Raw genomic sequence first — 13219 nt, forward strand, 5'->3', positions numbered from 1 at the left:
CCTTTGTCCAGGCTCAGACATGTAACTGTCTCTAGGCTGCAATGGTATCTTCCAGCCTTTGTCCAAGCTGAGACATGTAACTGTCTCTAGGCTGCAATGGTATCTTCCAACCTCTGCCAAGGCTGAGACATGTAACTGTCTCTAGGCTGCAATGGTATCTTCCAGCCTTTGTCCAGGCTGAGACATGTAACTGTCTCTAGGCTACAATGGTATCTTCCAGCCTTTGTCAAGGCTGAGACATGTAACTGTCTCCAGGCTGCAATTGTATCTTCCAGCCTTTGTCCAGGCTGAGACATGAAACTGTCTCTAGGCTGCAATGGTATCTTCCAGCCATTGCCCAGGCTGAGACATGTAAATGTCTCTAGGCTGCAATGGTATCTTCCAGCCTTTGTCCAGGCTGGGACATGAAACTGTCTCTAGGCTGCAATGGTATCTTCCAGCCTTTGTCCAGGCTGAGAGATGTAACTGTCCCTAGGCTACAATGGTATCTTCCAGCCTTTGTCAAGGCTGAGAGATGTAACTGTCTCTAGGCTACAATGGTATCTTCCAGCCTTTGTCCAGGCTGAGACATGAAACTGTCTCTAGGCTGCAATGGTATCTTCCAGCCTTTGTCCAGGCTGAGACATGTAACTGTCTCTAGGCTGCAATGGTATCTTCCAGCCTTTGTCCAGGCTGAGACATGTAACTGTCTCCAGGCTGCAATGGTATCTTCCAGCCTTTGTCCAGGCTGAGACATGAAACTGTCTCTAGGCTGCAATGGTATCTTCCAGCCATTGCCCAGGCTGAGACATGTAACTGTCTCTAGGCTGCAATGGTATCTTCCAGCCTTTGTCAAGGCTGAGACATGTAACTGTCTCTAGGCTGCAATGGTATCTTCCAGCCTTTGTCCAAGCTGAGACATGTAACTGTCTCTAGGCTGCAATGGTATCTTCCAGCCTCTGCCAAGGCTGAGACATGCAACTGTCTCTAGGCTGCAATGGTTTCTTCCAGCCATTGCCCAGGCTGAGACATGCAACTGTCTCTAGGCTGCAATGGTATCTTCCAGCCATTGTCCAGGCTGAGACATGTAACTGTCTCTAGGCTGCAATGGTATCTTCCAGCCATTGCCCAGGCTGAGACATATAACTGTCTCTAGGCTGCAATGGTATCTTCCAGCCTTTGTCCAGGCTGAGAGATATAACCGTCTCTAGGCTGCAATGGTATCTTCCAGCCTTTGTCCAGGCTGAGAGATATACTGTCTCTAGGTTGCAATGGTATCTTCCAGCTTTTGTCCAGGCTGAGACATGTAACCGTCTCTAGGCTGCAATGGTATCTTCCAGCCTTTGTCCAGGCTGAGAGATATAACTGTCTCTAGGCTGCAATGGTATCTTCCAGCCTTTGTCCAGGCTGAGAGATATACTGTCTCTAGGCTGCAATGGTATCTTCCAGCCTTTGTCAAAGCTGAGACATGTAACTGTCTCTAGGCTGCAATGGTATCTTCCAGCCTCTGCCCAGGCTGAGACATGTAACTGTCTCTAGGCTGCAATGGTATCTTCCAGCCTTTGTCAAGGCTGAGACATGTAACTCTCTCTAGGCTACAATGGTATCTTCCAGCCTTTGTCAAGGCTGAGACATGTAACTGTCTCTAGGCTGCAATGGTATCTTCCATCCTCTGCCCAGGCTGAGACATGTAACTGTCTCTAGGCTGCAATGGTATCTTCCAGCCTCTGCCCAGGCTGAGACATGTAACTGTCTCTAGACTGCAATGGTATCTTCCAGCTTCTGCCCATGCTGAGACATGTAACTGTCTCTAGGCTGCAATGGTATCTTCCAGCCTTTGTCAAAGCTGAGACATGTAACTGTCTCTAGGCTGCAATGGTATCTTCCAGCCTCTGCCCAGGCTGAGACATGCAACTGTCTCTAGGCTGCAATGGTATCTTCCAGCCTTTGTCCAAGCTGAGACATGTAACTGTCTCTAGGCTGCAATGGTATCTTCCAGCCTTTGTCCAGGCTGAGACATGTAACTGTCTCTAGGCTGCAATGGTATCTTCCAGCCTTTGTCCAGGCTGAGAGATATAACCGTCTCTAGGCTGCAATGGTATCTTCCAGCCTTTGTCCAGGCTGAGAGATATAACCGTCTCTAGGCTGCAATGGTATCTTCCAGCCTTTGTCCAGGCTGAGAGATATACTGTCTCTAGGCTGCAATGGTATCTTCCAGCCATTGCCCAGGCTGAGACATATAACTGTCTCTAGGCTGCAATGGTATCTTCCAGCCTTTGTCCAGGCTGAGAGATATAACCGTCTCTAGGCTGCAATGGTATCTTCCAGCCTTTGTCCAGGCTGAGAGATATACTGTCTCTAGGCTGCAATGGTATCTTCCAGCCTTTGTCAAGGCTAAGACATGTAACTGTCTCTAGGCTGCAATGGTATCTTCCAGCTTCTGCCCAGGCTGAGACATGTAACTGTCTCTAGGCTGCAATGGTATCTTCCAGCCTTTGTCAAGGCTGAGACATGTAACTGTCTCAGGCTGCAATGGTATCTTCCAGCCTTTGTCCAAGCTGAGACATGTAACTGTCTCTAGGCTGCAATGGTATCTTCCAGCCTTTGTCCAGGCTCAGACATGTAACTGTCTCTAGGCTGCAATGGTATCTTCCAGCCTTTGTCAAAGCTGAGACATGTAACTGTCTCTAGGCTGCAATGGTATCTTCCAGCCTCTGCCCAGGCTGAGACATGCAACTGTCTCTAGGCTGCAATGGTATCTTCCAGCCTTTGTCCAAGCTGAGACATGTAACTGTCTCTAGGCTGCAATGGTATCTTCCAGCCTCTGCCCAGGCTGAGACATGCAACTGTCTCTAGGCTGCAATGGTTTCTTCCAGCCATTGCCCAGGCTGAGACATGCAACTGTCTCTAGGCTGCAATGGTATCTTCCAGCCATTGTCCAGGCTGAGACATGTAACTGTCTCTAGGCTGCAATGGTATCTTCCAGCCATTGCCCAGGCTGAGACATATAACTGTCTCTAGGCTGCAATGGTATCTTCCAGCCTTTGTCCAGGCTGAGAGATATAACCGTCTCTAGGCTGCAATGGTATCTTCCAGCCTTTGTCCAGGCTGAGAGATATACTGTCTCTAGGCTGCAATGGTATCTTCCAGCCTTTGTCAAGGCTGAGACATGTAACTGTCTCTAGGCTGCAATGGTATCTTCCAGCTTCTGCCCAGGCTGAGACATGTAACTGTCTCTAGGCTGCAATGGTATCTTCCAGCTTTTGTCAAGGCTGAGACATGTAACTGTCTCTAGGCTGCAATGGTATCTTCCAGCCTTTGTCCAAGCTGAGACATGTAACTGTCTCTAGGCTGCAATGGTATCTTCCAGCCTTTGTCAAAGCTGAGACATGTAACTGTCTCTAGGCTGCAATGGTATCTTCCAGCCTCTGCCCAGGCTGAGACATGCAACTGTCTCTAGGCTGTAATGGTATCTTCCAGCCTTTGTCCAAGCTGAGACATGTAACTGTCTCTAGGCTGCAATGGTATCTTCCAGCCTCTGCCCAGGCTGAGACATGCAACTGTCTCTAGGCTGCAATGGTATCTTCCAGCCTTTGTCCAAGCTGAGACATGTAACTGTCTCTAGGCTGCAATGGTATCTTCCAGCCATTGTCCAGGCTGAGATATGCAACTGTCTCTAGGCTGCAATGGTTTCTTCCAGCCATTGCCCAGGCTGAGACATGTAACTGTCTCTAGGCTGCAATGGTATCTTCCAGCCATTGCCCAGGCTGAGACATATAACTGTCTCTAGGCTGCAATGGTATCTTCCAGCCTTTGTCCAGGCTGAGAGATATAACCGTCTCTAGGCTGCAATGGTATCTTCCAGCCTTTGTCCAGGCTGAGAGATATACTGTCTCTAGGCTGCAATGGTATCTTCCAGCCTTTGTCAAGGCTGAGACATGTAACTGTCTCTAGGCTGCAATGGTATCTTCCATCTTCTGCCCAGGCTGAGACATGTAACTGTCTCTAGGCTGCAATGGTATCTTCCAGCCTTTGTCCAGGCTCAGACATGTAACTGTCTCTAGGCTGCAATGGTATCTTCCAGCCTTTGTCCAAGCTGAGACATGTAACTGTCTCTAGGCTGCAATGGTATCTTCCAGCCTTTGTCCAGGCTCAGACATGTAACTGTCTCTAGGCTGCAATGGTATCTTCCAGCCTTTGTCAAAGCTGAGACATGTAACTGTCTCTAGGCTGCAATGGTATCTTCCAGTCTCTGCCCAGGCTGAGACATGCAACTGTCTCTAGGCTGCAATGGTATCTTCCAGCCTTTGTCCAAGCTGAGACATGTAACTGTCTCTAGGCTGCAATGGTATCTTCCAGCCTCTGCCCAGGCTGAGACATGCAACTGTCTCTAGGCTGCAATGGTTTCTTCCAGCCATTGCCCAGGCTGAGACATGCAACTGTCTCTAGGCTGCAATGGTATCTTCCAGCCATTGTCCAGGCTGAGACATGTAACTGTCTCTAGGCTGCAATGGTATCTTCCAGCCATTGCCCAGGCTGAGACATATAACTGTCTCTAGGCTGCAATTGTATCTTCCAGCCTTTGTCCAGGCTGAGAGATATAACCGTCTCTAGGCTGCAATGGTATCTTCCAGCCTTTGTCCAGGCTGAGACATGTAACTGTCTCTAGGCTGCAATGGTATCTTCCAGCCTTTGTCCAAGCTGAGACATGTAACTGTCTCTAGGCTGCAATGGTATCTTCCAGCCTTTGTCCAGGCTCAGACATGTAACTGTCTCTAGGCTGCAATGGTATCTTCCAGCCTTTGTCCAAGCTGAGACATGTAACTGTCTCTAGGCTGCAATGGTATCTTCCAGCCTCTTCCCAGGCTCAGACATGTAACTGTCTCTAGGCTGCAATGGTATCTTCCAGCCTTTGTCCAAGCTGAGACATGTAACTGTCTCTAGGCTGCAATGGTATCTTCCAGCCTCTTCCAGGCTCAGACATGTAACTGTCTCTAGGCTGCAATGGTATCTTCCAGCCTTTGTCAAAGCTGAGACATGTAACTGTCTCTAGGCTGCAATGGTATCTTCCAGCCTCTGCCCAGGCTGAGACATGTAACTGTCTCTAGGCTGCAATGGTATCTTCCAGCCTTTGTCCAGGCTGAGACATGTAACTGTCTCTAGGCTACAATGGTATCTTCCAGCCTTTGTCAAGGCTGAGACATGTAACTGTCTCCAGGCTGCAATGGTATCTTCCAGCCTTTGTCCAGGCTGAGACATGAAACTGTCTCTAGGCTGCAATGGTATCTTCCAGCCATTGCCCAGGCTGAGACATGTAACTGTCTCTAGGCTGCAATGGTATCTTCCAGCCTCTGTCCAGGCTGAGACATGTAACTGTCTCTAGGCTGCAATGGTATCTTCCAGCCATTGTCCAAGCTGAGACATGTAACTGTCTCTAGGCTGCAATGGTATCTTCCAGCCATTGCCCAGGCTGAGACATGTAACTGTCTCTAGGCTGCAATGGTATCTCCCAGCCATTGCCCAGGCTGAGACATGTAACTGTCTCTAGGCTGCAATGGTATCTTCCAGCCTTTGTCCAGGCTGAGACATGTAACTGTCTCTAGGCTGCAATGGTATCTTCCAGCCATTGCCCAGGCTGAGACATGTAACTGTCTCTAGGCTGCAATGGTATCTTCCAGCCTCTGCCCAGGCTGAGACATGTAACTGTCTCTAGGCTGCAATGGTATCTTCCAGCCTTTGCCCAGGCTGAGCGGTGCGGCATTAGACAGGAAGAGAGAGAGGGGAGACAACTCCCTGTCCGGTAAAGATCTGCACTGTTTGACAGAAGGAAAAAGACACGGAGTAGGAAGGGGCAGGAGGCTTTATGGGGCAAATTGCTGTTTCCTTCTGTCATCACTGCGGGAGGAGGGAATACCCTAGGGTTTTTGAGATGCTACTACGGGGATGGCCAGGAAATAACATTAAATACCACAATCAGGCTGCATAAAAGAAAATAAACACCTTTATAAATTCAGTAATTATTTTATAATGCCTTACACCATTATTCCTGTGCAATCCTGGGGGGCTAGGACTCATGAAATGGCTACACATTAGTATCAAGCCCTGTGCGAACATAACAAGGCATGTAGACTGCAGTGAATGTTAGCATACCTCCCAACATTTGAAAAATGAAAAGAGGGAGAAAAAGATTTGGCGCACGTATTGCGGCAATTTTTTGACCACGCCCACTTTGTGGCCACGCCCCAATTACCATACCCCATTTTTAAAATTCATTTTTAAAATAGTTAAAATAGTGCACCCAATGGCCCAATAGAGAGCACCCCCATAGACAGTGCCCCATTTGCCCCATAGACAGTACCCCCCATAGACAGTGCCCCAAATTGACCCCATAGACCGTGCCCTCAATTGCCCCACAGACAGTAGCCCCCATACACAGTGCCCCCATAGAAAGTACCCTCCATACACAATGCCCCCACACAAAGTGCCCCCAATTGCCCCCATACACAGTACCCCCATACACAGTGCCCCCCATACACAGTGTCCCCCATACACAGTGCCCCCATACACAGTAGCTCCCCATACACAGTAGCCCCCCATACACAGTACCCCCATACACAGTGCCCCCATGCACAGTGCCCCCCCATACACAGTTCCCCCATACACAGTAGCCCCCCATACACAGTGCCCCCCATACACAGTAGCCCCCTTACACAGTGCCCCCCATACACAGTGTCCCCCAAACACAGTGTCCCCCATACTCAGTGGCCCCCATACTCAGTGGCCCCCATACACAGTGCCCCCCATACACAGTAGCCCTCTTTACACAGTGCCCCCATACACAGTGTCCCCCAAACACAGTATCCCCCATACACAGTAGCCCCCATACACAGTAGCCCCCATACACAGTTCCCCCCATACACAGTGCCCCCATACACAGTAGCCCCCCATACACAGTAGCCCCCCATACACAGTAGCCCCCATACACAGTGCCCCCCATACACAGTGCCCCCATACACAGTAGCCCCCCATACACAATAGCCCCCCATACACAGTAGCCCCCCATACACAGTGCCCCCCATACACAGTAGCCCCCATAGAGAGTACCTCCAATAGAAAATGCCCCCATAGACGCTGCTTCTTGTGGCTCCTGCTCCTTATGCGGCTCCTTCTATGGCGGCGACAGGACCTTTTATAAGGTTGCGCTCCGTGCTTACGTGTGACGTCACACAGGGGCCTGTTGCTGCAGTAAGAGGAGCCAAATAAGAAGCAGGAGCAACAGGACGAGACGGAGCCAGAGCGCTCGGCTGCAGCCAGAGCATCCCGCTGGCCTGGATAGTTTAACGAATCTTCTGCATTTCCGTAATGCGGGACATTCATTGAACAATCCGGGACAGCGGGATGCGCTGTAAAAACCGGGACTGTCCCGCGAAAATCAGGACAGTTGGGGGGTTTTGCCGACTGCAATAAAAGCATTTCACTGGAAAAGGCCTGCCTTAACTTTGCATTTATTAATGAGAACATTTACTAAAACAGCAAAACAAACCACTATAATTTATCCAGAAAGGAGTAGGAGTGCTAACTTGCCTTTCCCTGTATCATGCATGTTTAAAACTTAAAGTTGAAATATTCGGAATATGATTGAAGCTGTGCTATTTTTATTTGGCTACCAACAGCACTTTGCCGAACATGTGTCCTATATTGCATCAAACTGCTTCAAGGTCAGAGCTGCTGGTGAAAGGGGGGATGCAGCAGGGACAATGTAACAGTTTTGTCACTTTCCTTACAGAACATGTCAGTAGTGATGGGCTTTTTGAGGCCAGAGAAGGCAGGCCGTTTTCCCTCTGGACTTAGGCAATATATTCTTCAATCTCTACTAGCAATAATTTCCATAGTCAGCAGTCTTTAACCCTCCAGCTATGATAGGATCCTTGTCATAAGCCCAGGCACTGAAGGAAACCTGATACACACACTGCAATCTAATCACTTTACTGCTCTGCTGAACATTTCACATTTTCTAGAAGGAAAAGTACAGTTAATGTGTAAAATACTGTATGTTTTGCAGCTTTACTTCCTCCTATAGCACCAAGATTGATTACATCTGCATGGTTATTTTTTCATACATTTTGTAAAATACTGGAAATTCTTTATGGTGAAAGCATACAACAAACAGAGGAAAACCCATTAGGAAGGATTGATTGGAGGCGTCAAATGAAACTAAAACCAGATAATTTAATATCTTCCGTATGGATGTAACACAAATGATAATACAAAAACCTTAACCAAACAGTTACAACTACATATTTGTCATGATACAGAAAATCTAACCCAGACAAAGGTTCAAATGTGGTGAGCCAGGGCATATCTATTGCTGTAATCCAGGTACTTCTTTGTATGACATCATGATTTTTATATAACACAGACTCTGATAATTGGCCCACTGCATGGAAAAACTGGGCTGCACTGAAATGTAAAGGTGGAGTCTGACCCTTTGGCAAGTTCAGAACTCAACACAACACAACACAACAGGATTAAGTGAAAACACATGTATAGCACCATGGAGTTGGGGCTTGCAAGTTTATCTGTATTTGAAAAGTCAGGGATATGATAGGAGTCATTTTAGTAAGGCAGGGTGCAAAGTGCAAATAACAGGACACAATCCGCTGCCCAAAATGGAGCAGAAAAATAAGCATTTCCCCCATGAATGTAGTGCTTTTTGCATTTGGCAGGAAACACAATGTGCCCCAGCATGCACGTTACTGAGACGCGGAGGGCGCAGGTGCTTTTCACTCCTTAGGCTGATGCCAGACGTGGCGTAGGACTGATATTTTCGGCAAGCGGAAAAATGCTTGGTGAAAATACAGCCCTATGCCTGCTACTTGTGCCTGCACCCGAATGAATGGAATACGCTCGGGTGCAGGCACATGTAGCCGATATACGCATGAAAACGTGAGACTTTGCATTCTCTTGCGTTTTCATGCGTATATTGGCTACATGTGCCTGCACCCAAGCGTATCTCATTCATTCGGGTGCAGGCACAAGTAGCAGGCGTAGGGTTGAATTTTCGCCAAGCCTTTTTCCGCTTGCCGAAAATATCAGCCCTACGCCACGTCTACTATCAGCCTTAGTGCTCTGGCACTAGCATACACAGTTATAATAAATTACCCCTATTAAGTTCCACCAAATCTTATCAATTAGATTTTGCCACATTCTGAGCTGAGGGGAATCTAACAAGGAATGCTTTACAACTGAGGGTGACAACGTTTTCTTCCCAGATGCACTTTTTCTTGAGTAGCTTCTAATTTGGAACTACTATTCACATTAGGGTGAATACACATGGAGCTACTTAGTAGCGGCCAATTGTCACAGCTACTAAAAGACAATGCTGATCATTTATTGATAATTGTCTCTATGTGTGTTTTAGCAGAGGCAATTCTCAGTATTGTCTATGGTAGGGTATTTTCTGGTGTTTAGAAGCCATGACAAGTAGGTGCTACTAAGTAGCTCCATGTGTCTTCACCCTTAGAGCTCACATTTGATTAGTTACTTGGGAAAATCTTTGGTGAAGTATTTGGTATTTACAGGGTTGTAGATCTGATACAACCGTAGGAAAAAAAAGAAACCTAGAAAGAAAAACATGTAAATAGTGGATTTTGTGCATTCCTGGTAAAAATCCACAAGTGGTCATTTACCTCTATTTAAGTAAGAAGAGTAAAAGCACTAAGGGGCGCAAACACCTACCTGCCTCTACCCTCCTGTCCCTTACGTATAGAGTGCTGTTGAAGGCATGCAGCACTGTATTCATTGGGCCAGCCTTACAACAAGGAAGGCAGTGTGCATAGTGCAAAAATAAAAATGGCTGAATGCACCTGTTTTTTTTTGCACTTCACTGACCCAAATAAGCCCTACAAATAACTCACACACATGTTGATCGAAGTATCCACATGGCTTCACAGAAAATATAGCATGGAGAAGCTGGATTTTAAGTGCACATAAAAGAGAGTTAAAGGTGAAAGAAAGGCATTTTGGCATTTTACTGCCAATAGATTAGCACATTAGTGCCACCTAGAACACTATATTTATTCTGCAGAAAGCTTTACCATACCTGAGTAAACAGCCCTAGAAGCTCATTTTGTTTAAGAAAGCAGCTGCCATTTTAGCTTGGTCTCAGTAGCTGTCGTGCTGAAGCTCTAGCCGTTGGTAGCTCAAATCACACGTTCTGATGGGAGGGGGAGTAAATTCTTATGAGCTGCGCCCCAAACATGAAGGAGCCCTAGAGAAGAGGAAGTCTGATACCGAAGTACGTCTACACAAAAGAAGACAAGAAATCCTGTGTTTCTGTAAGTGCTTATGGTTGTATTTACAAAGACCTTTTTGATAAAGCTTCCTTAGTTTTTACCTTTACTTCACCTTTAAAGTGTGTTGGGGCTTCCTTTATAGGTCATATAGTATTATTATAGCTAATACACCTATCTACAGAGGAAGCTTTAAGAACCAATCTTTGCAAATGATAATAATTTGTTCTTCATACTAAATAAAGTGTAACCTTTGTGTTCTCTGACTGTCACAAATATACAGAGAAAACCCACTTAGCCTGCAGAAAGCTTTCAAAACCAAATTGAAAATAAGGATGCAAGAGTCAACATGAAAATGCCTTTCCGTTGCTATGGAGATATCTAGCAAATTGCCACATTTTATGACTTGATAGATCTGCATAAATGGCTTTCAAAAAGCAAGAATCTGAATGAATGTCGATAGCATTTAAACACCAACCTCTCAAAACACATACATGACTTGGCAAATAAATGCAAAATGGTAGCACTGCACCACAATAAAAACATTGCATTTTCCCAGTGGTGGTCTGAATGTTCGTTCTGTTCAGAGATGTCTGCAAAAGAAGGCACACAAGCAAGCTCTTTTTATGATTTCCTAAAAAGAAAAATGTTTGTATGTCTTCTCCCTGTTTACTTGGTTTCCTGTGGGAACTCCAGTTTCTTCCCACACTCTAAAAAACATACAGGCAGAGGTAACAGTGTGGTGAACTGTCTGCTCTAACAATGTGCATTTTAGAAGCATTATATGGGCTGCAGACAGAGGTCTAAAAGAAAAAGGGTCCACGTTACCTTTCAGCCAGGTAATTAAGTAATAGCTGAGGTTAGATTTGCTATTGCCTGTATAATGGGTGTGCTCCCACAGCTATGGGCTCTCTTGTGTGTCTGAAGGAAAGACATACCGTCTGGCTGTTACCACTATATGGGGGGCTACTGGAGCCTAATAGTCCCAAGGGCCAGAGAGGGGCCTGTGAGAGAGACACAAGCAGTCTGTGCAAGAGACCCAAGGGGCCTAAAAGGGGCCTGTGAAAAAGGCAACCTGTAGGGAAGCAGGTGCTGTGAAAGTGTGGGATTCTTAGGCTCCAGTATAGTGGTAACAGCCAGACCTACCGTATGTCTTTCCTTCAGACACACGAGAGAGCCCATAGCTGTGGGAGCACACCCATTATACAGGCAATTACCTGGCTGATAGGTAACGTGGACCCTTTTTCTTTTAGACCTCTGTCTGCAGCCCATTTAATGCTCCTAAAATTGACTATGAAGAGAAAGAGCGTCTCTCTGGACAGCTGCAGCTGAGTGCAGTGAAGGAAAAGCTGTATTATATTCCTTGTTTGTGTCTTGGGTGGAGAAACCCACCACTCCAGAGAAGTGATGGTCTAACTCCTGTTTCTGAAAAATTACTGTATATATTGTACTGGTTATTTGAAAGCTGCACTGCTGAAAATAAAAAGCAGAAAAAATCTTGTTTAAATCTGCAGTCTGGTGTCCCTTTCTCCCATCTGCCTTCACTCCACTACTAACAAGAACAGGTCCCCACATAGGTTAATTGGCTCCTGAAAGAAATTCTGGTCAAAGCTGCCAAATATGTCACACTATATACATAATAACAAAATGATAATAACATACACATTATATTTAAAGCTAAATGATTGGTTGAGATCTCCCAAATACAGAGTGTTCAATGAGAATAACAACACCCTACATAATATGAAACTGGTGATGAGGTTCTATTAGCATGAGAGATCAGTTAGAAAGGTGAGAGAAGACAGCCAGGATACTGCCTGATTACAGATACCGAGCGAATGCAGATTTTTTCATCAGAAAGGATTGGTCAACTGTCAACCTGCAGCTGATAGGTCAGGGTTGATTAGAATATTGAATTGAACTTTGGCTTTGGCAACCAGATAATATGTTACTCTACAGCAGTGATCCCCAACCAGTGGCTCATGAGCAACATGTTGCTCCCAAACCCCTTGGATGTTGCTCTCAGTGCCCCCAAACCAGGTAGTTATTTTTGAATTCCTGACTTGGGAGCAAGTTTTGATTGAATAAAAACCAACTATAATGCAAAACAGAGCCTTCTGTAGACTGCCAGTCCAAATATGGGCTATTAAATAGCCAATTATTGCTGTTATTGGCACCATTGGGAACCATTTTCATGCTTGTGTTGCTCCCCAACACATTTACCATTTGAATGTGGCTCACGAGTAGAAAAGGTTGGGGATCCCTGCTCTACAGTCTACACAAAGCATTCTCAGTAGTGTGTGCAGGATGGAATCCAGATTTCTGCAATACCTTGCAGGACATTAGACACAAGCAGCAGAAGGGAAATTGGAGAGTAATTGGAGAGACAGTACAGGCCCAGCATAGACTTTTTAAGAATAGGTTTGACACAGGCCTGTTTAACCAGAGAGGGGAAAGTTCCAAATGTCAGTGATGAGTTGAAGATGTGAGTAAGAGCTGGAGTAAGCTCAGCAGCACAGAGGTTTAGTAGAAAAGGATGCATGTGGCTAGAGAGCAAGTTGGGGTGCAGCTTGGGATGATAAGAAATGCAGAGACAGTGACAGGTTTGAAAGAATTAAAGCAGACAGAAATGGATTTAGGAAGAACAAGATAGTTTGTGTTAGTAGAAGTAGGAATCTGATTGTAGATAGAACAGAGCCACAAAATTAACAACAGGCAAGATAATAGGCCATGTACCAATTTGCCCAACCAGTCATTTGTACTCTAGGGACATCTAGTGGTAAACTATATAAATGCAGACCCATACGCACAGCAAAAATATTCTTTCTCACTTCCTAATGGCAGTACAGACTATTAAATCACCCCCAAGATAAACATAATTTGGCACATAAATGTTTATACAGAGGCAAGTGGCACAGCCTGTAAAGTCACTAACCCCCATATGTAAT

This window comes from Xenopus tropicalis, chromosome 1, assembly GCF_000004195.4.
Source record: "Xenopus tropicalis strain Nigerian chromosome 1, UCB_Xtro_10.0, whole genome shotgun sequence".
Lineage (NCBI taxonomy): Eukaryota > Metazoa > Chordata > Amphibia > Anura > Pipidae > Xenopus > Xenopus tropicalis.